This window comes from Lepidothrix coronata, unplaced genomic scaffold (assembly GCF_001604755.1).
Source record: "Lepidothrix coronata isolate B3197 unplaced genomic scaffold, Lepidothrix_coronata-1.0 Scaffold43, whole genome shotgun sequence".
Lineage (NCBI taxonomy): Eukaryota > Metazoa > Chordata > Aves > Passeriformes > Pipridae > Lepidothrix > Lepidothrix coronata.
The window spans coordinates 3,054,048-3,080,973 of record NW_016690223.1 but is presented as its reverse complement, the minus strand read 5'-3'; positions in this window follow the sequence as shown (position 1 = coordinate 3,080,973).

Below are 26,926 nucleotides of genomic sequence, written 5' to 3'. Positions count from 1 at the left end.
TCACTCAAATGCACTAAGAAAAGAGGTGGATGGGCTTCTAACACAGGGGGAGAAAAAAGTTTATTGTTTAATGGAAATGCCAATCTAACGAGCTGAATCTTGGTAGAACAGCAGTTCTTCAAAGTCCTAAATGTAAAAAAAAATTAATTGAATGAATTTCTGGATTACAGTAAAAAGGACCATTTAATCACTAATTATAAAAACAAAGTTTGGCTAAAAAACCACTTCTTTTTGCATCAGGCCACAGCTTATCTGCACAGTAAATGCTTTACAACACTTAAAAAACAAGGCAAGGCATGAAGTGTTAAATGGGAACTAGGTCTGAATTCCAATAGGGAGGACCAAGTGGCAAGTTAATGAAAGGAATTTTACCTTCAGATGAGATGAGCCCCTGAATATCTCAAGATCAGAAGCTCAAATTACCACCTTATGTGATAGCAAACAACAGCATATAAATATCAGTTTTAAAGGATCAGTTTAATAGTGGCAGTTACAAAACCACAGTGCAGAATACTTATTTCTCCACCAACCATCACTTAAATTCGTGTGTAGAATGTTTTAGGGCTCAAATAAGGATCTAGTGGCATGCTATCCAGACTGGCCTTGTGAAAAACGATGAATTTCATTTCTAGTGCAGGAAATTTATCAGTTCTACACACAAAGAACATCTTACTGGCATTGAATCTCACATCTGAAAAGGTATTTTGGAAAATAAATCAAAAATAAACCAACACCTTTTGGCTTGAATGTGTTCCCTAGCATCATATGGGCACTACAAAAGCTTATATCCTTACCTTTTTTTTATGATCCAATTACAAATATTTTAGTGCTTCTGCATCTCAGCACTGCAACAAAGCCAAAGTGAAAATCTATCCCTTAGCTCTCTGTGAGATATCTATTCAAAAGCTAGGGCATACTTATTTTCATACTCTTACTTTCTTCCTTCCCCAGATCAGTGAAGCAGCAAATAGACAGGGGAAAAAAGGCTCTTTCCAAACAGCATCAGATCAGTGGTGCAGGAAATAGCAAACAACTCCCTGCAGGAGCATATGCATTCTTAGCAAATTCTACTGGTAAATTATGATCAGCCAGTTAATTATATTTAATTGCTCTCTGCATCAAAACAATAAATAAGAGAGACTAGTGCTGCTTGTTTGAGATTATAACTTGAGATAAATCTGAGAAACACATGAAAAAGAATAAATATGAACTCAGTTCTTCAAAGTTGCATTTAAATAAATAAATAAACAAAAGGCTGTGTGTATATTGCATCAATTTTGGCCAAAATCGATCTAGAGAGCCAGAAATTTCAGAGCAAAAAAAATACCACTTTTTTCTGAGAGAATTGCTATCAATGAATCTTCATAAAGAAGATGTTGCATGCAAAACTTTTAGACATGAGTATTTAAGGAGGGGATATATTTTGTAACAAAGATGGAAAAATGAGAATGACTTAAGAAAAGGATGGAAGTAGGTCAGTGATGGAGTTTTTAGATTCCCAGGAGGAGATACAGAAGTACCAGCAGGGATTCACTTGAAAATTTATTAGTCAAAACACTTGTAAATGGACTGCAGAGGGCAACTCTGAGTAGAGAAAGAGTTGGCTTAGGTTGTGCACTATAGCTAGTCTATACCAGTTTAACAATCAGTAGAAAGCATGAATAAGCCCCACAGAACATGAATTGTTTAATTTATTGCAACATTCTCCTTGACTTCTTTGAATGAAATTTATAAGTTAATTTATTTTTAGTGCTTTTGTTTCAGATTTCATAGTGACAGTGGATTTTCCTTCTGGTTGCTCTCGCAGCTGACAATTCAGCAACTGCAGAAAATCTCATTTCAAATCAGAGAATTACTCCCATTTGCAAATTCTGTATTGTTTTACATATACTTTATTGTCTTGTATGAATAAGTATATGTATATATACACTTTAAAATGCATGTTATTGTTCATTATTTAGTAAAACATTGCATGTTTGAATGGGGGTCCCTTCAAGTTAAGTCAAAGTCAGGAGAAAAACCAGATAAAATCTCAGAAAAAACAACCAGTTATGTTGCTAATCAATCTGTATGCGTAGGAACTGATGAAAGAGTCTATGAAAAGCACTTTCAAAGATCTTGCATATTCAAGAGGATTTTGAGAAGAGAGAAGAAGGAAGAAACGGTTGTTACTGGATATACTTAAACTTCCTCAAAGCTGAAGATAAAGCTTCAGCCAAAATTCTTTGACAGAAAAGATTAGGCAGAAAAATGTGACTTTTGTAAGGGAAACTATGCCAGATTGAAAAAGAAAAATGGATAAAAATCCTATTCTGGTTTAGTGGCAAAATGAATAGAAAAAAACCCAAACAAAAGAGTATGGGGAGGGGAGGGAAAACGTTCAACAAAAAGGGCACGTTGGGAAGAAGAGATTGATAATCAATCAGCTGGACATTTCAATATACGTGCAGTTGGCAGAGAAATTTGAGAGAGTTAGAGGAACCCTGGTTGGCATGATTAAAAATAAAAATTTTCTAAAAAATCAATATGAAAAACAAAGAACAAAAGCTCATTGTGCAGCCTTATTAGAAGACAGAGTGTAACTGCTAATGTGATGTCAGTTTTTTTCACAACTTTTTTCAGAAAGATGTTTGAGGTTGTCCTGCTCTCACAGGTTTGGGTGAAAAGTTTTCAGTGTAAAAGTAACAAAAGAGAATGTCTTTATATATCCAGCAGGTCCAAATAACATGAGCCAATGGACTTTTAAGAGACGACAAAAGATGTCCAAGTCACTGATATTAAATCTGTCAAGTTATTGTTTGGTTTTTTCCACGGTTCCACCAGCAACACAGAGGTTTAGTTTGCCAGTTAAGTCACGGGTGTTACGCCTCTGCTACATTACACGCAGTAGGTTACAAGTGTCTTGGTTTAAAAGAATATTTGTAATATGAAAGCACATTTATTCCTTTCACAAAAATATAAAGTGATCTTAGTAAGTTATTGGAAAAAACACAGGAAAAAATTCAAGAGGTAGATGGAGTCAGGCAAGTTCTTATTTTAAACTGGACTTGCATTTTTAACAGCAAAAATGAATGATCATTGTAACAGATTACTAAGTGCAGGTATGGGTTCTCCATCTTTTTTTCTCGTGATCAGGATCAGGATCTTTAGAAAGAGATATTTCAGTCAGGCTGAACTCTGTGCAAACATAACAGCAGAGGGAATACAAAGTCTGTGATCTAATGAGGATTTTGTCCCTAAAATATACAAAACCGAAAATCCCTGGAAGCTAAATTTTACTTCAAAATTTAAAGCAAATTTGAAACTATTTACTTCAAAATACTTTCAAATTACAGATTGATAGAGTTACATGCTATTGGCTCAAACAGGAATAATTTAAAAGCATCAAACCAGTATCAGAATTAATGTTCTGATTTTAGTAAAGCATTAAAATCTCATAGCATGTGAGCCCCGCAGTGAGGGTACTGGCAATCATGCAAATTGATGCAGTGTTCACAAAGGAGGAGGAACAATGATCCCTGCTTATGGACTGGGCCTCTCAGTTAAGCACTGGGCTTCAAGCTGCTGCATCTCATACAGGCACACACTGGGGAGCCCAGAAAAATCACATCCTCTCTCTCACTTACAAGAATGGAGCATACAAGCCTCTGTGCACCTACACCTTCTTCCTAATCCGAACCACAAAAATAGTGTGGGACTATCATTGGCACTGACTTTGCATGTTTTTGCATCAATTATGCTCTAAGTGTCTATGAAATAGCAGGGTTAGAGGTGTTACTTCACTACCCAAACGTATAGGGTATCATCAAATTCAGAATCCAGCTTCTGTCTTGCAGTGGTTGCCACTGTTTCTATCTAGCTGTTTTCACCAAGAATGATCCCTAAATGATACCCAAGGGCACTAGCTGAGGTAGGAAAAAAGTAAGATCTTAACCAGACTCAGCAAGAGACAAGATGCCACATTTTCCTTTTTGCATTTGAATCACCTTCACAATCTATATGTAGAAGATGTCTTTTTCTTCTTCCCTGAACTCTACTGCATAAGATGAGGATGAATACGTGAATGGCCTTGTAATCTGATCTACCAGTGTGAGGGGCCAAAAGAAACAGAAAAAGTAATTTTGAAAGGAGTGGTGCAAGAAAGATACCCCAGAATGGAAAAATTTTTGAGGAGACCATACCTTAATGTGTTCCTCTAACTCTGAATGAGATTTAAAAAGATACTGATGCAACAGTTCATTGCATTAAAATTTTTCTTATACTTCTTTTTAAATTAATTTATTTCACAGCATTATATTATTACTAAGGGAAATACTATAGATCTGCACACAATGTGCTAAATTTACTATTACCCCTTAATTCTCTTCTGTTTTTATTTGTATCTACATAGGAATGTCCTGCTTGCTTTCCAAGCTTTAACTAGAATTAAAAACATTTCTTTACCTGAGTTCCTACATTTCTGTTAAAGTTCTTTATTTGAAGCCTGTAATATAATCTTGTTTTATACCTACAAGTAAACAGCATTGGTACTTCCTATACTGGACATTTTAGCACTCTGTATTTTAGGAATGTCACTGAGCAAATTAAAACACGTAGCATACAGCACAACTTGATCTCTAATGACAAGTGTTTGCAGCTTTATTCAGAAGCAAAGAATTCATAGCTATATCCTAAATACACTCATCACTAATCTTTAAAGCACCAGAATAACACAGAAATGTATAAAACCAAGTAAATTTCAGCTTTGCAGGTTTTCTGACTATCGTTAATATTCTTCCAAACTTTCTTAAAGTTGTCAGAGGTAGTACTTTTTTTTGGATCTTCATGTTTCTGAAAACAAAACATGTTAAAACACTTTCATTTTGCTGCCTCTACTGCAGTGTATTTTATTTGGTGTGAAACCAGAGTCTTGGCTAAGGATACTTTTTTTTCTGTATGGCAAAAGTAGCATAAGCTTCTTCGCTGCTGCTTTTGCTTAAGTTTCTTCACTGTTCTCTTTTATCCATAGACTCTGCACCAGGGATCAAAATAGTAGAGTAATGAAGAGATCCCTCTGGGCACTGGTCCTGGGACACCACACAGTGAAGAAAGAAGGGGAGGCAAAGCACAAGGTATTGTTACTGTTGCCAAACGTGTCAGACCTAATCTGGCTCCATCGGCTCCTACCCCAGATCAAGGAGCATGGTAAGAAAGGAGCAAAGACACACGCCATCACAGTCCTGTGAGAAATCTTGTCATGCTTACTGGGAGCCGTGGCCCAGTTAAGAAGTCTGGCCAAAAACTGGGTAATAAGAACTCACTGACTTGCAGACAACAGTTGGCAAACTCAGCTATGAAATGCACATAGTGCAGAGCAGAGCTGGGGCTTCACTCTGCTTTGTGGACCCAGAACAGGGTACCTGCACTGTGCATGTCTTTGCAGCCTATTTTTATTACCTCCAACACTTAAGAATCTGGCAACTTAGATCTTTGGGTATACTCAAGATCCCTTTGTTATAAAAGTTGAGGCGCCTGTAAGCAACCCATTTCTACACAGCTTTTCATTAATGTCAGATGAACTGTATAGTGAAACTATTCTGGTTACTTAGTCCACAACTGCAACAGCCGGTGCGTTACAGTACTGTGGTCTCTGCATTTTGTCAAACTCATCAACTACATCTCAGTACTGTCACATATCTGACTTTTACCATATCTGTAGAAATGACCTACACTAATTTTTATACAAAAAGTTTCAGGTTCAGTAAAAATTTTGAGCAAAACATGAAAACCCCAAATCATTTATGCTGACAAGTAGAGCTATTTCAACAGGTTATTTGATCATTTCAACACAAATATCCTGTCATAAGAGTCTTTGCAGTTTGGTATGCTCATCTCTTGCCCTTTTTCTTCTCCACAGAACCCTCTCCTTCAACACACCACGGTAACTCACCCTTCAGCAAAGTCTCTTCCCCAAAGATGTAGGTTCATAATACATCAGAAGACATATCTTTAAGTAGGAAATCCAGTTTCTGGAGCATACATGGAGTCAGTCAGAGCTATTCAGGACAGTATACATAGTTGTTTCTTGTTGAAAAAAAAACAGTTCTTCACTCTATCTACACATCCTAGTTTCTATAGTTCATGTTTGCTGGTTTCATAAATTTATTAAGTCAGTAGCCTCATATCTCAACACCACTTTTATACTTGTAGTTGCTCAGTAACAATAGCAGTTATCAACAAAGTTGTCTAACTGTGCTCAATTTGGTACACATTATATGCACCTGTTCCTAAAAACTAATTTTCCAAGTCAAGGCAATGAATGAATTTCCTAGCATAGTGACATTTATAAAAACAGGTTAGTGAAAGCTGCACTGTAAAAGCATTCAGTGGTGCAAATTTTGATAAACAGAAGACTTAAATCAAGTCCCAGCACAGTGTATAAAAGGACAAGCCCAAATTAATGGGACAAGTTCCCTTAATAAATGAGGTGTAATTCCATGGCTGATGGGCAGATGTTCATATATTCCACCTGCTGCATTGCCAAAAAAGTGAAATATTGATGCAGTAGAGTTTGATACAAATGTCAGTAATGCACAGCAAAGCCAAGATCCTGATCAGGAAACAGTTGTCTAAATCCCAGGGTTTCTGTAATTAAGCATTCAAAAATCAGAGAAAAATTATTAATCTCTAAATAGTTAGTTTTAAATCAAAGTTTATGTAGAAAAGGGCTCTTCTCACAAATCACAGGCCTATATTCTTATAAATTTACCTGCTTCTTTTTACTGCAAGCCTTAGACCCCTTTTGGTTCTCTTGTATGTACATATCTTTAACCACTCATAAAACTGAAAGCAAGATTGAGAACTATTATTCAAGTAAACAAATAGCCAGTGAAATCACAAAGTCAGAAGATTGGCTTAAATAATTCTCAAGCCTTTGAAGGCTCAAGCCTGAGACACAGTTACTTGTGCAGGGAAAAGTCCATGATAACACTTTGTATTAAAAAAATCCAATATCAAAATGGAACCACTCAACACTTAAAACAACGAGAAACTGAGAAAAAATCAAAACCAATCCAGTAGGAACTGTATTTCACCTACTGTCCAAGATCATAAACACATAGAAGTGCTAGTCACAATCTAGAAGGGTTCAGTTTTATTCACAAAGTTAAATGGATATTTTATTCCTGAGATAAAAAGTGCCCAAATCTCAGACATGAGACAAAATACAGGAAACCTACATGCAAGTATGGATCATGCCCTTAGAAATGAATGAAAGTTGTGGGACAGCTACCCATAATCAGAAATATAAAAGTAATTGAAAGCATCAGAATAACTGATCCAACCCATCAAGTGACAGAGCCATCAGCCTCCTAATACCTACTCACTTTGACACTTTGAAAATCATTGAACAAATGTGAAGACCTTTATTCCTAGGCCTTAATAAAAACACAGACTAGAACTTCTAGTGGTTTCTAAAGCACCTAAATGACCAAAACCATCTTAAATCAGATCTAAAATGTTACATAATTGCATATCATGTGTCTTCAGAATAAAAGTTGTTCCTGTATCATCTAGGTGAACAGCTGCTCACATATGCTTGGGTCAGACAGGTGTGTGTCACTGGAACAAATGAAATGAACTAGAATGATAAGCTAAGTATCACGATTTGCCTTTTGACAAAGCCATTTTTTCCCTCTGTGCTGGATTGCCCTATTTAAGTTCACAGGAAACTTGCAACCTGTGCCAGTGCAGTACCAGAATGCCATCAAAGCCACTGGCAGACCATAAGCAAATTACCACAACCTGCTTCTTTGGAGAGAGAGCCCTCAGAAATAACACAGCTGAACCTCTCCAGTGAGATGCAATCTGAACTTTCATCATCAGCTCTCTGATATTTTCAACCTTTTTTTGTCTATAGGGGTTTTTTCTTCTTTATTTCTTCTTACCTTGTGGACAATGCTCTGTTTTTCAGTACAGTTTACACGCTTAAATAAAGGCCATGAAAAAGAGAGTAAATTCTTAACAGACATATTGTCTTAAAATTTGCCGTAATCATACACCAGTAATCCTAGTGATTATTGGGAACTAAAGCAGAACACTAGAAACATCGAAAGGAATTCAACTTGTTAGCCCTTATTCACCACTTTAGCCATGTCTTCAGCTTCTGATTATCCCTCACATTTTAGCTGTTGATGTGTTCAGCCACTTCATTTTTATTGTTATTGTAGATCTCAGTCTTTCAAAATTACATTAGTAGTTTTATTTCTTCTTTCTATTAGAATAACTTTCACTCTCTGTGGTCAGAATTAACTCTGCACAGTGCTCATACCTTGGCTAAGAGGTTTTGGATTGGCAATTTTTTTTTTCCCTTCTATGCTCCCTAGCAACTTATTGCAGGTTAACTTTAAAGGTATAGCCAGCCAAAAAGACTGTAAATTAAGAGTTTGCTAAATCTCATAGAGAAACATCATAGCAGGCAAGCAACTGAACAAAGAGCTCTAGCTATGGTCTCTCACGGTCCCCCAGCTCCTCTCTACCTGTTCATTTCAGTCTTACTTTCAGCAGGAAGCAACTCAAGACCACGAAACCTCACTGTCTAATGACGCACTTGAGCAATGGCAGTTTCTGAATGTAGCAGGGACAAGTTTCTTAAGAGCTATGGTTGGAATATGCTCCAAATATTCACTTTTTTTCCTGTTACTCTTACATGAGAAAAGCACACTCATCAAATTCATAACTCCAGGTCCTCTGATGCTGTCAGAGACAGCAATTTGACTCTGTGGTAATCCAAGGTTTCATCTCTACATATGTTAACATCCATCATACATAAGCCAGTTGTAGCACAGCATTTTTTTCAGGTTCAATGCACCAACCAAAGTACACACATCAAATTCCTTTCATTTCATACAGGAAGGAGCATAGGGATAGCTGTCCTATTAATCTTGTTACAGCTGTATTATTTTCTGGTGCTCCAACTTATAAGGAAATTAGATGACCATTACAATATATTGATAGCAAGACACATACACACTTCCATATGTATTCCTGGGAATAAACATTTTGCAGTAGGTTGTGAAATAAAACCTGAATGCTAAAACATGTCAGTTTTAGGACAAAGAGAGTTACAATTCCACAATAAAGCTGCATAGCTAGACATTTGATTAGATACTGCTGGGCCTCTGTGGTAGAACTTGGGCAATCTACAGAGCAAGGCTCCCACCTTCTGGCTTCAAAGCCCTTTAGATTCTTTGTAATATTAAAAGAAGGTCATTAGAATGCACACCTAAGTATCAGGAGAGCGGTTTCTTACACATCAGACTAGTGCCCATCTCATAAGGCTAATAGCTATTTCTAGGTTCCTGTCCTGTGGAATTCTGGGGGGAAATAGAGATCCTACACTCTCATTTTCACTAGAATGCAAAACTGTGCTAGATTATATAAGCTCAACAACATTTACTAGCTCAAGAGTAGCTGGAAAGCTACAATACTACAATATTGTAGCTACAAGGCTATAATATTTTCCATCTGGAAATATAAAATTGCATTCAAAATGAAGATGCAACTGGTGCAGATCAATAAAAAAACAATGCTTCCCCAAAATATGACTCAAACTTAAACTAGATCTGTTGCAAGTCTTTCTATCTCTCCAATACCACAAACACTAGAGATATGCTATGGCTCAAACGCAGAAAAAGAAGGAAAAACACAAGAGTATTTTTTGAATCTCATCAACACAGAATTTAAATTGTCAGAGTCCTCCTCTAAAAGAAACTAGATTATATTATTGCATCCATAGTTACATCTTTTTTTTAAGATGGATGGTAAAGATCTAAATTCCTTTCCTCCCCTGAAGGTTGAGAATCTCAGCTGCTGTAAACTGGCATCAGCTTTAGCAAAGTTGTGCCAGCCTTTACAGCTGAAAATCAGATTTGTAATTTCCATGATTCTGAGTCACAGTGCTTTTCAGTTTTGCCTGAAAGGCATAATGGAAGCTTCAGCAACCGGTAAAGTCAGCCATATGTGTTATGTGTGGAAGTCACAACTCAGTTATTCGTGCAACAGGGAATGTGAAAGATGAGGTCAAAGAGTTCCCAGTACACTTGTCAGCAGAGAAAGCTCCATTGTTTGAAGGAAAGGGCAGCTATTGAACTCCATTGCACCAGGCTTTTCTCCTAAACGGCAAACCCTGTGAGGGAAAGGAACTTGAAACAACTGCACTTGCCAGCAGGAATAGCAGCAGTAGTAGGAGGCTTTTCTATATAGACCATATAAAGCTGTGAGGAAAAAACAGTAGTCACAACAGGTTGAAAAAATATTGTGTATTTTCTCTGTTCTTTAGGATACAGATTTCTGTTTACTCTAGATTTGACCTTATGAATGTTTTCAGTTGCCTGGGAGCAAAAAGATCCATGTTACTTGAGCAGACAAACCATGAATAAGACTATGTTGAAATGAAAAATTAACTCAGTATCTGGCTCCTTGGCACTAACAACTGTATAACTTGTTGCTAGCAGCAAAAACAAAGCAAGGTAAAAATATTACTGATGTACTTCACTGAAATACATTTTAAAAGTTTTTAAAGTTGTCTCCCAGATCTTGTGTAGATGTGATCAAATATAACTTGTGAACTCCAAAATGGGAATAAATCTTTTCTACATTTTGTAGGTGCTAGTGAGAGTAAAAGATTTGCATAAAAACAAAACAAGCAAACAACTATTAAAATAATCTGTATCCGATCCTTTCCATTTTCAGAAGCCAAGTACTATTGTGACTGCCTAACACAGATAAGAGTCAGTAAGCCAAGCTAAGAAGAATGAGAAGTGACCTGCCAAGAATCTTTATCAAATTACATGTCACAGCAGAAAGATAAAACTATACGGTTGTCAACGCTTACAGTTTCATCTTTAATCTTGAGATATATTACTGGAGCAGAACAAGACTGATCCACTAACTAGGCTGCTTTCGGGAAGCTCTGGCACTGGACCACTGGCACTGTAGGACATGTAGAGTGAGTGAAAGCCAGATCCCTTGTGTGTATTATCTTCTATTTTACAGTCTCACAACTGATAGGATAGAAATAGGCTTTGCAATGCCTCTGAATATACTTTTTAAATAAAATGTTATAAGAAAATAAAAAAAAAAAATTAAAAAATCCTGACTTTGACATTGCACGGTCTATTTCATCTTTTTTTACCAAGTTTTTAGAAAAAAAAAAATCTCTGTACAGAGAAACCACTGTTCATCTTCACAGTACTCAGTTAAGCTGTCTCTATCCATCTGCAGCACTACATTAACTTGTTCTTCTCTTCCCCATTCCGGCTTTTATCCTTCCAGCACTTCTTGTCCTCTCTAAGTCCTTTATACTTTTCCACTGCTCCAGATTTCAGTCATCTGCAGATATATAGAACAGCTATATAGAGCAACTTGGTCTGATGTGTAGACACCCTCTCTGGTAATAAATACCATTGTACTGCCTAGATTATTTGATGAGGTATTTTAGCTATCACCCATTCCAAACAAAATATTGTTGATAAACAGATCTGTCAGTTACTCACTTCTCATCCTGTCCTATAACTTTAGAAAGAACTGGATAGAAACGTGCAAAAGAGCAGGGCAATTGACTGTCATGCATATTTCCCTACAAAATACAGAAATTTCCAACATTTTCTGTAGTGATGCTGTAGCTGAATCCTTGATACATCATTTTTAAGGAAAAAATTTAACTTAGAGCATTCGGTAACATGTAAAAACCATAATTCATATGTATTTTAAGACCTAAAATAGCTCTTGACCTTTTCTCTTTAAATAAAAGTACCAGAGCTAGCATTTGTGCTTTTATTTAAGCTAGTCTAACATTTATTTTCTAATTTATTATTTTTTTAATATTTAAGGTTAACAACAGGTAACAATTTTCCATTTATTACAGACTAATATATTGCTTATTAGCACAAGGAAGAGTAAGATTTCCCACTTAATATAGGCATGCCTCTAACCTTGCATACAGGCATATCAGAACCTGTCCCGGCTAAGAGGAAATTATGAAAATTTTGCTTTTGTCAGTGAAGTAAAAGTGGTGAGCAACTGCTATAAAACAATCAGAGTCATGAACCTGGCAGTCAGCAAGAAGAAAATGGTTTCAAGAATGGACTAAAATGCAATGAATACTCAGTATATACACTATATCTGCAAAGACAGATGTTAACAATTTTGTATTGAAGATATATTTAACTATATATATATTTATATATATGTGTACATATATATATATATTTATATATATGTGTACATATATATATATATATAAAATACATATGTAGGTATGTCCTGTATAGATTTACTAGGGCATGCAGTAAAGGAAAGGAGACTTCCCCTAAATTTATTTTTACTCTCTCCTCTTTCTCAGCTTTTCCATGCTCCTGAAATAAGTGCTGGAAGTCATATTTTCTGCATAATTAGCTCTTTTCCAGTTCCTTCCTCTGTGGAACCGAGTCAACCAGCAGAGAATCCCTTGCAGGTTACTGAATGTCTAGGAAATTTATTGTCCCTACTTGTGGACTTGTGTGTATTATATGACCCTTGACTGACACGTGCCCATGAAACAAGCATCAGCATGGGACAAATGTTCCCCGTTACATGACCTCAGTAGGAGAGGAGAATGTGTCTTAGACTTCTAAACTTCAAGCCTTAGACTTGCAAGAGTTCTGTATCTGTATTGAAGGCATCAGACAGCCCTTCAGAGCAACACCACAAGAAGAAGCTTTGGCACACCACTGCTAAATCCATTCTGACTGAAAATTCTTTCTAATTGGTGCTACAGATTTTTGTAAAAGGTTCTCACTGAAGATAATTATACTATCATTTTATCAAAAGATAGAGCTAGTTTCCCTGCAAGTGATTTTTAACTTATGGAAGTTATGTCTGTATTTAGGAGCCACAAAAATAAAATGCCTTTCCAACCAATTTAGAAGTACTATATGTGGGGGAAAAAAAGAAAATTTGGAAAAGGTAATGTGGAATTTCACAACTATTCACTTTTGATAAGATAAATATTATAAAAGCCCATTCTACACATATAAATTGCTAGGGTATATTTTATATGCCATACATATGGATCAGCCTTTCATGTATTATAGAGGCCTGTGAATTTACCTGATGAGGGAATAGATAATTCTAGATGCTTAAAGGGTTAAAACTAGGATGTTTCTCAACTTCTGACTTGTTTAAAGTAAATTTTCTTCTTAAAAAGAACACTTTGTATTGTAAAGCAGAAAATATTATAAATTACCCATATGGAGATTAAGATTTTGATTTTGACTTTGCATTTGACAAATAGCCTAAAAATGGCTTATAATAAGGGACTAAATGATTTTGGCCACAGACCTTGTGGCCAGGAAAGCATTAGCCATGAGTTCAACTAGTCGTTGTTTTCACAGCGTGATAAACAAACCCTTATCAAAGTAGTTATAGATGTGTTTGGTCAGCACTTGCAAGGTTTAGTCCTGTTTGTTCTGCTCAATATTTTGTCATATTTTTCTTGTAAAAATAATAAGCTATATCTTTCCAATATTTATTGAGTGTGTTTTTAGGTACAATCTGAATGGAATTCAAGCTCTGAAAATTTTGGCTGGGATATTATTATTTTAATAATATCTAACTTATTTGCTTTAAAAATCTGGATATTTCAACTCTGCTTTTAAAAACTCACATCTGGAGCTGCATATTTAGGCAGCACTCCAGCATGAGGCTCTCTTGCAATTTCAGAGCATGCAAAAACTATCTCAGGTTTGTGATTTATATAATCACCAAAAAAATAATGAAAGGATCTCAGACTCCCATCCTTCTTCCTCATATAATTTCATAATTGCAGTCTTTCATGATTTCCAGACTATATCCTGATATCTAGCTGACTCACATTCAGATCTAATTCATTGTCCACAGAATCAAACATGAGTTGAATACAGTACATTACAATGACATACAGGGACATTTGATCCTCTCTCCTTTTCCCTAGTCTCTCCCTGTGTAATGGTCAAACTTTCATGCACAAGACAGCTGATTATGCAAACAAAAAACCCAAGGCACGTTCAGGATCACAGACTGATCTCAGTTTCGTCAACTGCCTTTCGAAACATCCCATAACATCTCTGTTCAGAAATATTTAAGAAGTCAAATAGAGTGGCAACATTTTGCAGATCTCCTACAGAAGTAAAAAGTTAGATTAAACCCTCTGAAGCTCAGTATTGAGAGCTTCAGGCTCTGAAGGGCACTGAACACCCTTCTTGTTTACCTTTGTCCATGATGGACATGGCTTCTTTTCATCAGCTCATTTTCTGGAAGCCTAACACACTCTTAAACTCTATACATGCTCTAAACTCTACACATCTTGCTCACATTGTTTGTTTTGTTGGCATAATTGTATAAAGTAAATGCAGGTCTTATTCTTAACATCATAACTCTGGAGCTGCCTACAGGGCAAACATTTTTATTGTATATGAACTATTGACACTCTTTTCACTGAATGATTTCTTCAGAAGAAAAATTTCCTATTTGACATCTGTATTCTGCTATCAGCAGTAAGAGGGAGTCAATTCAGGAAAGCACTCAGGAAATTAATCTATCAGGTCTTGCCAACTCTAGCTTTCAAAGGGCTACACAAATCTGAGTACCAGTAGAAGAACTGTTCACAAAGGTCTGTGATATACTTCTTAACACCATTGTTTATAGAAGGTTAGCAAGCTGGCTTTTAAGACTTTCCCTGCCTGACATAATTCTTAAGTGACAAAGAATCACATTTCTATGTAAGAAATAAAATTGGTATATAAATTTTGCTTAAACAAGTATTATCAAGACTAAACTTCTGGTAGCTGATGAGTTTGTAATATTCCAATCACCATTCAAGGTTTTGTTCTGCAAAATAAAGATGTGACCAAATTTATAGCACTAAGAAAGAAATAAACTGCTTTGGAAGTTCAAAACAGCTGAATCACAGTAAACACTGCAGTTTTGATCTGATAGCAGGCTTTAAGTCTTCTCTTAATAGACATTACACCTGCATAGATACTAAAGCAACAGGTCTATTTTCTGTTAATATGTCTGGGTACTTATAATAGTAATACCAAATAATATCAATCAGCTGAACCACTCACTTCTATTTAGAAAAGAGTGCGAGTCAACAAGAATATGTCTGTATCAAGACACATTATCTATTTATTTAGCAGCAAATAAACCAGTAAAGAGGTAATTCTCTAGAAAACTATGATTCAAATAGCTCTTGTTTTATGGTTTTAAAGCTAATGTATAATTAATAATATGTGGTTGCAAAAACTTTCTACAAGACCTATTGAAATCACAGTGAAGCTTACATAAAATAAAAATAAGGTGACAGTTCAGATTTTAAATTAAAACCACGTGTTTCACTCAGCTCTAACATGTAATAATCTATTATGATAGCTTTGAAGATTTCTCATCCTAACAGTCTGACTCACTGTATAATCTGAGATAAGACTTTGGACTTCACATTATAATTCTCACACCATGATTATACTACTAAGAACAGTTCATCAGAATGTTTTCTCTTATTAACCCCTTGGATCCCAAATTGTATATCATAAAACTTAAACTAACATTTGCAAATCACTATCTTAAATCAAACCTCACAATCAAGAATCACAACCCTGTCACTGTTCTGCCCCTCTGGAGGTGTAACCACATGCTGTTTCTAACTCAAGGGCAAGTATAAGACACATTCAAGACCAGAAGGTAGGAAAATCTTGATACTGTGGTAAATGGTAAAAGGGATTTTCAAAATGTGTTGTGACTCTTTTTAGTATTTAAAAAAACCCCTAATATTAACAGCCTCAGTAATTTTGTGGTTTATATATTCTCTGCAATGGCATGTTATTCCTCTAATAAAGAGCCGATATGCTCTTCATTTCACCATTTCTTCTACCTGATTTAGTTAAAATGTATATATCTTGCATGTTCGGAATATTTATTTCAGAAGGTGCTAAATGACTACAGGTGGAGCAGCAAAACTCATTTCAGGGTCTTTTTTCTGCATTCTTTTTACACTTCAGTACTTTTGCTTTCACAGGTGCAAAAATTCAATTCATCTTACCTCAACTGATACGGAACATCCTGATTCCTCAGTTACCAGTGCAATAGTTTCATCTTGTAAAGTTTCCTTTTAGCAGCAGCCCACAGGCTAGACCATGCCAGAGTGTGTCTAATTCTGTTACAGCTGCAAATACCAAATGGGCACGGTGGGAAGCACTTCCCTAGGCTGTAACCATATTTCTTGCCATAAAAAATTGTCCTTTTATACTATATCAAAGAGCTGTGATGAGATACCATCTAACAGCCACAGTGGTACTGTTACCTGATTTAGATCTTTCCTGTGTCTATATTTTGCCATGGAGAGAGTAATACAGCTTCTGGGGGTAGATATTTATTGCAGTCCCCTGATCTTGCAGTTCTTACAGCTTTTAGGTGGTGAACATAGGCAAGCTGAGAGATGGACTGGATGTTGTCCCACTTTCTGAAACCAGGTCTGCATCGCAGGGTTGAAAGCAAGTTTAGGTTTGCTTTTGTCCACATTTCTGGTATCAGTTCAGTTGTTCCTGTCCTATTGTTATGGCATGTGGTGGCAGTAGTTCAAGTCATATATAAACAGTATCCACAGATTCAGAGAACAGTTTGCTCAATAACAAATATTTCACTGTAGGATGCAATGGAATATAAAGTCAATATCAAGCTGTGAGGATAAAAAATTGGGTTGCCAGGCATTTTGAAAGTCATATGAGAACAGAAGCTATTGAAAGGGACATATCTTGCCAGAGGTACTTCAAAGTAAAAGGAAGCAAGCCTCTAAAAGCAAAGAAAACTCACTCTATAACATGGTTTAACACCTAATTAAAGGCTGACAGCAAGGAGCATGCATTCAGCAACTTATCCATTTACAAGTGGTTGAAATAAAAACAAAAATAGAAGAGTAATTCTCTGTCATTGAAGAATATCACCCTCTGCACCAAATACTGCAGAACATCCACATGAAGGATAAGTTTTAATTTATCAGAGTGATACAGAACCTGAGTCAGAGATGACCAAACAAATTTCCTACCTCTCAAGATGGTACCTGATTTCTACAAATGCCCAGCTGTCACTGCTCAGGTCATCATCACTGACTGCTTCAAACAATATCTCCTTGAGTCTTATTCTGCCTTTGGGATTTTCTTGAGTTTGTAAAGTTCAAGACTGTTTTCCCCAATAACATCCTCTTAAGTCCATAAATCCTTGACTAAAGGTTTATGAGAAGACTGTAGGTTGTTGCTTGGGTTGTTCTGTTGTTTGTTCACTTGTGGGTTTTTTGTTGCTGGCAATATCTCCTTACTAATAACTTTTAGCCATTCCTCTTCAAGCAGAGATTAGAGCTGGAAAATGTTAGATTATCTAAATGAAATTTTCTGAAAACTAAAGCTACATATGTATATATGTATGTATACATATGTTCTAACACAAAATTCATGAAAAAATTTTCTAACCATTTAATTGGCTTATTCACCACAGACAACTCATTTAAGGGTTAACACCAAATATTTAAACAAATCTGAGCTCATATTTCCAGAGAGTGCTTAGCCTATTTTGGAGATGCAAGGAAGGAGAGGATTCAGTGTTATGTATAACTGGCCACTTCATTATGCAAAGTATAGTTGAACTGAAATAATTTACCCTGAATTTCTTTTCCCTGGAAGTTAAGCACCCTTTCCTTACTTTACAGTATGTTCAAAGCAATCACTGCAATGGTATCTTTCTAATATTTGCCATGAAACATGAAATCTAATTTCAAACTCTTAAATACAGCTGAACTGTGACATATAGTTCAAGAGAGGAGCTTATCACAGTGGCTTCTTGGCTTCACCAATCATCCCAGCTAATTTCACAAATTACAACACAGCACATCACTTATGACTGTGTTTTCTGACGGATAATGGAACTCCTGTTGTGCTCTTCGACTCTTTTCCTTGATAAACATTAAAATATCATTTGGGTTGTCTGTCATGGATTAGCTTGAGACAGATACTGACAGTCAGGTGAATTAGCCATGTTTGTTATATCTGTAATAAACTATTCACTGAAAAATCAATGAAGATCATGAGATGTTGAAAGAGTATCAAAGCAGTATACTTGGGGTTTAATATAATTTTCATTTCTCTGGGTGAAAAAAAAAGGAAATGTAGATGTTTCCATGGTAAAGTTTTAAGGTAACAAAAGAAACTCTTCTCCTGAGGAACATGAACCATCATTTAAAATTTATGCCTTTGTAAGTGTACAAGAGCTACAGCAGGTTTACCAGAAATTAAGTTATTTCCAGGTCTTGATCTTTATAATAGTGTTCTGAAACATTCTGTTACCAGTTCAGTTGAAACAAGCCATGAGAAAGAATCCCTTAAAATTATGAGAGAAATATTAGAAGTAAAGGAAAAGTAATGCCAATAAAATATTCCTTTTAGTCTTTATACAAAAAGGAATACAATAAACTGAAATAGAAATAGAAAACCATACAAAATGTTAAAATACTTTGATACACAGCATCTAATAAGCTTATGAATCTCTTTGCCACAAGACATCATGAAGGCCAAAAAGCTGAAGTCTTCAAACATAAAGGGCTTTAATAATTCCATTTTAATCCTTAAGAATAAAGGAAATAATCCTTAAATATAAAGGAAACTATTTACAAAATCACCTTCTAAGAAAGGAATTCCTATATGTTTTATAGCTCCTTATCCGTAAAAAAGGAATCACTAGTCAAATTTGCTATCTTTTACTCAGGGTGTTATCCAAAACAATTTCCTGCTCCATATACTTATGAAATATTTTGTGCTGAGACCTTAAAGGAGATTTGCTTTTTTGTTCTGAAATACAAAAATACAAAACAAAAGAAACACATTTCTTAAAAGTGCCAGTAGAACAAACAATCATCTACATCAACAGCATATATGAAAAAAATATTTAACAGAAAAAAAAAGTATTGAAATATTAGGGGGAAAAAAAGTATCTTTATTTCCAAAGGTTAAAGACTATATAAAGACTATTTTCCTATTACATGTCATGTTATGAATCTATGAATCTTTTGAAAATTTGGTCCCTTTGAAAATTTATTCCTTAACAGATGGATCTCTAATTATTGCCTCTGATTACTGTTCCCTAGCTCTCTACCAAACTCAAGTACACAGGTTCTGCCGGAATGCTGACTTACGTACCTACGAATTTTGCATTAGGATTAGTGAAACACTGATATCTCATCCAGGGTCCAAAGTACCCCCCATGATAAACTGAGGGAACCTCTATTTAAAAGGCAGAGCCTTTGGACCATCTCCAGAAAATGTACACCTTCTCTCCTTCAGGGTCCAGGGCTTGACTCCTATTGACTGGGTGACGTTCTCAATTTCCTTTAAAATCTCAGCAATGGTGATCATACAACAGCATTCTGAGCCTGTAACCAGACAGTGGGAGGGTTGGGGTTCATCTGCTCTGTGGTGTAAGAGGATCCACTTACCTCTTGTTTGTTGAGATGGAATGTCCCAATCCCTGGACAGCAAGACCAGGATGGATGGTGATTGAGTCCTTTCAAAGAGCAGGATCAAAAAAAAAAGAGTTTGGCTGCAGTTTGAGTTTAAATCTGTGCACAATATATTTAGATTGTTTGATTTCAAGATGGGCATTGTGGCTGCTGATCCCATGATACTGCCTGCACTTCAACTAATAATAATAAATTTAAATTAATTAAATTAATTAAATGAGATTAAACAAAAATAATCATAATTGTTCTGAGACATGGACTGCAAATTTAGATTTAGCTGAGATTAAATTCTCAAATAGTATTCTCAAATATCTGTTCTCTTAATTAGCAGTTTAAACCAAATGAATTTGAAAGCAAAGAAATTAAAAACTTTTCTCGTTGTTCTCTGTCATCTCTTTATTTATTACTCACAGCAATGCATATAATTCAAATGCACATAATAATAACTGAATAACTGAATAGAGAATTTAGGATATATCCATTTTAGAGAAACCAAGAGAGCCAAAATTAGATTCAAGGTTCCTATTACCCAACATACATAGGAATCATGCTGTTCATACCAGCAAATATCTTTCTAGATGTACTATTTTGTTTTATCAGAAATGCAAATACCCTCATGCTGAGTAACCAGTGCTGTTATAAACATTGTAAAATAAGTTTCCAGAGTACATTGCAACTTTGATATAAAATTTTTAAGGAAATTTTCTCAAAATACTACTGAGTTGAATAAATTTCTGTGCAGGGATAGAGAAAAATAAAATAGGAATATAGGAGAGCGGGGTCCTGGAAGGTTAGAAACAAAAGAAAAATATCCTATTTTAACTTATAATTTTGAGAGATTTGGAACTCTGAGTTCCATATATTTCAGAGAACTCTTACCTGAGAGAATGCATTGTGACTCTTTACTCTGTTGTTCTACAGATTCAAGCCACTGTGGTAAATGAAGAGCATCTGATTTCAATAGCCTCCAAACTGTTACTTACCTACCTTCTATGAAACAAATGTTAAACCATAGAAGTTGAGGGGGCACTATACACCTAGCCTGTGGAAACTAGATGCAGTTTATTACCTAAGAAATAGGGAATAATTTGTCTTCAGAAGAAATAATTTAATTACTGAATTGGAGTGTTAGTTACCCTTTTTCAAAAATTTAACAGACAATTTTTGTTGCTGAATACTATTCAAAGATCATGCTGTTCTGGTGCGTCTCATAATCAGGTTGTTGTGTATTTCACAGACCACATCTTTCTAATCTGAGGCCAGTTGAAACAGTTGAAACAGACCTTCATTTTGTTTAGCTAGAAAATAATATCTCCAATGGGCTTTCATGCTGACCTAATTCAGTTTTTCCCTCTCTAGTTTATTTTTTTTATAACAAGTGAAAGTCATCTTTTTATGAAAATGTATCTAATAATTTGTTCATCTCTTCTCTCTTGTCTTATTCTGATTATAATGTTCCTTATCTTAAGAAATTATATTCCTTATCTTAAGAGATCCTTAAACTCAACCAGAGTGCTGGCTCATGATCTAAAGGGAGAGGCACGGTCCTGTTCCACAGAACTGAAGTGGAACTTAACATGATTGGTTCTCACCAATCTTTTGTAACAAACTGTGTACCTTTATGACATACCTGCAATTGTAGGAGAAAGACACTTCTGAAGGGCAGTATCTTTTGAATGCATTTGCTATTTGAAAAATTGTTACTACCAGTAGTTATGTAAAGAAAAAATATTTTTCTATCTCTTTAGGTTATCTTAAAATGTGATCCTCAAATTATGCTGGTGATAAACACTACATGGTTCCATAGAATGACATTCAAGGTCATGGTAATTTTCACTTACATTTCTTCTCCATAGGAGTGTTCCTGGGCCATCTGTGGGACCAGCCTTTCACACCTCTGGTGCTTGAAGCATACCCTCCAGGATATAGGGACCTGTACAGTGAACAGGTCTCAGATGATCATCTATCCCCCCTGCTCTATCAGTAAAAAAGCTTCCAAACAGAGCCAGAAAGCTGGAGGAGATCCTGAGATCTTCCTTAAAATGGCAGGCAGTCTTATTCCCAAACATAGGTGGCCAAGAGATATGCAGGAGTGTAGGTGAAGGCTCCATGGCTCTCTATTATTAAAAGTGCTCCTGGAAAAATATGCATTAAATAAGCTTTTCTTCACCTCTTCTCCATGGTAATAAAGGCAGTCCAGCTGAACAATCAGAGAGACAAAGAAGTCAGAATGCAGTGGTAGACCTAGCTTGTCTGATGTCTGGAAAGTTCCTGCCTAGGGCAAAGATATATAGACACAGAAAAAAAAACCAAAACAAACAAACAAAGAGGGTTAAAAACAAAAACACTGACCATCCTTAGCTGTTCCACTGTGCATCACATTGCTGTCATCATCTCAATGCTTCTCACTGATATTTGACAACATACCACTCAGCAACAGCTGTTTTATTGGAGTCTTTAATGGCCATAAAGCAGAAAATATTGTCTAATGCAGAGGAAACATCCTGACAGTTCTGGCTCTGTGTGAGTATGTGAATTTTATAGCACTGTTTGGCTTTTGAGGGATTTCTTGACTAACAGGTGCATCATTATACACATCAGCAATTTGCTAAGTAGAACAATAATACAGTGCACATTATGATGCTATAACTGACACCAAAAATGAACTCTCTAAAGAAGTGCAATAGACTGTCACTGTGCTTGTAAAAATGCTCTTTAAATTGACACAGTCTTTGGGGTTAGAAATTGTTTTGTATGTTATTGCAAATACCTGTGGGCTAGTTTGCCCTGATGAATTGGATAAAAGAAAGAAAAGAAAGAGCTGTTACTCCTCCTTAAGAAGAACCATCAAAAAATGCCTGTTGGACATTTGTCCAAGCTGGTTGCTGTTTTAATTTACTCTATACTATCATATGCTTCATCAGGAAATATCAGGGGACTTCAATTTTAGATAAAACAAAGATACTTAATCTCATTCATGCCTTTCCAATTCCATTACTCTTTCTTCTAGGTAACAAGCTAGTCATACTGCCAGTTGGGAAAAGTAATCAGATAGACAAGTCTTCAAAGGAACACTACCTTGCTTCCCCATAAGGAATTCAGTTTCTCTGCCTAAACACAAATGAAAATTCCCTAAACTCTCTAGAATTAAAGCTACATTTTTGTCAAGATTCTAGCATTTCAGATGAACAGCATTTGTGTACAGCTCCTCTCAAGAACTATTTTTTTTAATAAAAAAAAAATTGCATTCATCTTCTTTGAATGCAACTCTCAATGTATCAGAGACTGTGAAAAGAGCTGCCCTTTTAAATTCATCCAACCGCTAAACTGAAAATAAAGTGCAAAGCAGATTATACAAAATGAATCAGTATGCATAAGGTGATTCTGCAATTCAAAATAATATTAAAGGCTGCTTTGATAAGTGGTTTTGAGAAGTCCATCACCTCCCTGTTAGTTTCCTTTTATGTTTATAATTTATTAGATCTTTTTCTGAAGGATCTGTCTTGAGAAAAATGCAACAATTCAGACTTACACAAAGACTCCAGCTCATCTTAGTCCACCCAGAAGTTTGGGTTAGATTTGAATTAACCTTCAGTTATCACTGGCATTTCCACTCTGATTATTCAAAGTATTGTTGAGACCTTTCATAGCCCTTGTTCAAACTTCCAAATTCGTCTTTCATGAATTACATGATTTAAGTGCCAACCCTTAAATCAGTACAATGAGACAGACGGAAATAAAATGAAAGTGAGTGTTACTGAAGAACCTCAGAATTGACTGACTACTAGAAAAAACTGTTCTACTACACATCCTTTTTCCAAATGAGGACTATGATACAAATATGAAATAACAACACAAAATACCAGCACTGTAGGTACCTAGTAGAGATTGCTCATTAAATATTATTTGTATTTGTCTTTAAAGGAAGACAAATGCAACTTTTTAATAATTAAATTTAACATGAACCTACAAACTAAGTAATCAACATTTAATACCCTCAACTGAATGAGGGTAACATCTCTCTCCACTCGGTCATTTTGGCCACTTTCTCCTGGTCAATGAGGGACCAAAAGGAAGAGACTCAGCTTTATTCTTCTTTGAATGAGACTTCCAGGCCATTTTTCTAACTCTGTGATGGGTCAACCTTGACTGGGTGTCAGGTGCCCACCAAAGCTGCTCTATCATTCCCTCTCCTCCTCCTTTCTCTTACTTTTTATTTGTGAGCAGATATCATAGGGTACGAAACACCTTTTTGGTACATTTGGGTCAGTTGTTCTGGGTACATCCCCTCCAAAGATCTTGGTCACCCTTAGATTACTGTTGAGGGAGTGGAATGCTGGAAAGACAATGTTGGTGCTATTTGAACACTGCTCAGCAGTAGCCAAAACAGTGGTGTGTTACCATACACCTTCCTAGCCACCAATACAAAACATAGCACCATGAGGACTGCTATGGGGAAAATTATCTCTAGCTCAGCCAGACCCAATACAAACTCATAAAAAATTATTAGCTGCCAGGCCACATTGTACTCATAAATTTATTCATATTTGTTTTTGTAGTTTGGATGGTCTCAAGTACTTTGCACAGAATTGAAATATGTAAACTGAAGAAGAGATAATAGCACTGTTTATCTCAATAACAAAATGTAGTTCTTACTAACACTGGACATTTTAAACTCTTCCTTGTAATTAATTGTCTCTTTATTTTATTTGAGTAATTAAAAATAATAATGCCTAACTATAAAATGAGTATATTTAAAATCTTCATGAATGTACAGCAGATTGTAATTGTTACACAACATGACAAAATCCTAAATCATTCACTGGTATTTCCATCCACTACAATTATACACACTACAAAAAGCAAGCAGTACTTCTGCAGAAGAAATAGAATAGCCTAGACTAGAATAGAATAAGGGACCTACAATGGTCATTTACTCCAGCTATCTGACCAATTCAGGACAGGCCAAAAACATGTTGCTAAGGGCATTTTCCAAATGCCTCCTAAACACAGATAGGCCTGGGACATCAACCACCTCTCCAGGAAGCCTATTCCTGTGTTTAATCAGCCTCTTGGTAAAGAAATGCTTCCTAACATCCAGTACAAACATCGTCTGGCTTAGCCTTGAACCGTTCACATGTCCTGTCACTGGATCCCAGGGAGAAGACATCAGTACTTTCCTCTTCAGGAATCTGTAGAGAGCAATGTGGTCACCTTCAGCTGTCTTTTCTCTAAAACAGACAAACACAAAGTCCTTAGCTACTCCCTATAGGACATTCCTTCCAGTCCTGACACCAGCTTCACATCCTTCCTAAATTGTGGGGGCCAGAAATGCACACAGTATTCAAGGTCGCACCAGTGCCAAATAGAGTGGGATAATCATAGTGGTTCACCCTCCTGGCTGCCCAGGGACATGGCTGACTCACTGAGCTTATGTCAATCAGCCCTTCCAGATCCCTTTCTACAGAGCTCTTTTACAGCCACTCATCTCCCAATTCATACATGTACCTGGCATTACTCTGTCTTAGAGTAGAATTTGGCATTTCAATCTGTTAAATTTTATCCCGTTAGTTATTGTCCAAAGCTCCAATCTAGATCCCTCTGCAATGTCTCCTGTTCCTCAAGAGAGCCAACAGCACCTCCCAATTTGGTGTCATCAGCAAACCAGCTAATGGTGTGCTCCTGCATCCAGATCATTGATACATATATTGAACAGAACTGGCCCCAGAATTGAACCCCGAGGCACAGCACTGGTGACCAGTCACCAGCCAGATGTAGCCTCATTCACTACAACTCTTTGAGCTCTGCCCTTCAACCTCTTCTTCACCCAGTACCATGAAACTGCTCATCCCACAGTTAGACAACTTGTTTAGAAGGAAGCTGTGAGGGGCAATATCAAAAGCCTTACCAAAATCCAGTAAAACTACATCCACTGCCTCCCCGTCATCCACTAGGCAGGTGATCTTATAGAGGGATATCAAACTGGTTAAACAGGACTTTCCCTTTGTGAACTCACATTGACTGTGTCTGATGATTGCATTATTCTTTAAATGTCTTTCAGTATCACTCAGTATCTTCTCTATAATTTTTCCAGGAACTGAGGCTAGACTAAGGGGTCTGTAGTTCCCTGTGTCTTCCTTCATGTAGTTTTTTAGAGGAGAATACCATTGACTAGCATCAAGTTAGCAGAGATCTCCCCGGACACCCAAGACCTGTAGTAGTTGATAGAGAAGGATCCTGCCAAAACATCTATTAGTTTCTTAAGAAGTCTGGGATGAATCCTACCAGGCCCCACGGACTTGTGAACGTTCAGCTAATAGAGCTCATTCCTTACAATTTCAAAAGGAAAGCCACTGTTTCCACACTAGTGGTCCTTTGACTCAGGGGACTGGACAGCCCAAGTTCTATCAGTATTATTAAAGACCAAGGCAAAAAAAAAGCATTCAAAAGCTCTACTGTTACTCCTTTGCCTTGTGTAACCATTTACACATGAGTAAATTTGTGGGTAAAGAGCTTCTAAAATTAAGACAGTATAAAATTCTGGGTGTTGACATTTATGACTTCAAAATTTGAATGCATAAAAATAACTCTAAAAATTACTCCACCAAAGCATTTAGCAATAGCAAACTCAAAGAGAAAGGCAGAAGACTTCATCTTCAGGTCTAACAAACCTGGCTCATAGGAATTGCCCCAGAAGTGGCTCTGTGATCTGCAATCTTTCTCCATCTTCCAGGCCAGTGTGTTGATTCTCCTTCCTTCCAGCAAAAGTGACAGGAGAACCTCAGAGCTTCTTGTACTTTTGACCTTCCCCTGTGACCTCCAGTTCATGCAGTGTGTTTCAGGTACATGCATTCCTCACTGCCTCACCCTCCTCTGCTCAAAAATTACAGGCTCCACATCCTTCATGCTGGAGGTCAGTATTAGTTATCAGGGGACAGTTGTGTACTAGAGAGAATATATTAGGATAATGCATTCAATTGAATTAATAAGGTTGCCTCAGCCACTTGTTCAGCCACATGGTTGCAACAGCCACTGTGAATGCGTTAAGCAGGCTGGTGCTCACTGCCCCTGGGGAGTCACGGTCTGCTGTGTGATTCTCTGACATTAATTGATTGAGTGCTGCTTCCTCTGATTGGTTTCAAAGACCATGTCTTCTATTCCACCCTTAGAGCACAACAAATATGAGCCACAGTTCTGGAGCAGGTATCTGCACCATTTTACATTAATTCACCACTAAATATTAATTTAAGAGAGGTAAGGTGTACAGTGTAGCTGAAAAGGATAGATACAGGCAGCCTGCATGCAGGAAAAGCTACTTAGATTTTTTCCCTGAACTAAAATTATAGTACTACTAAAACCCCAAAACTA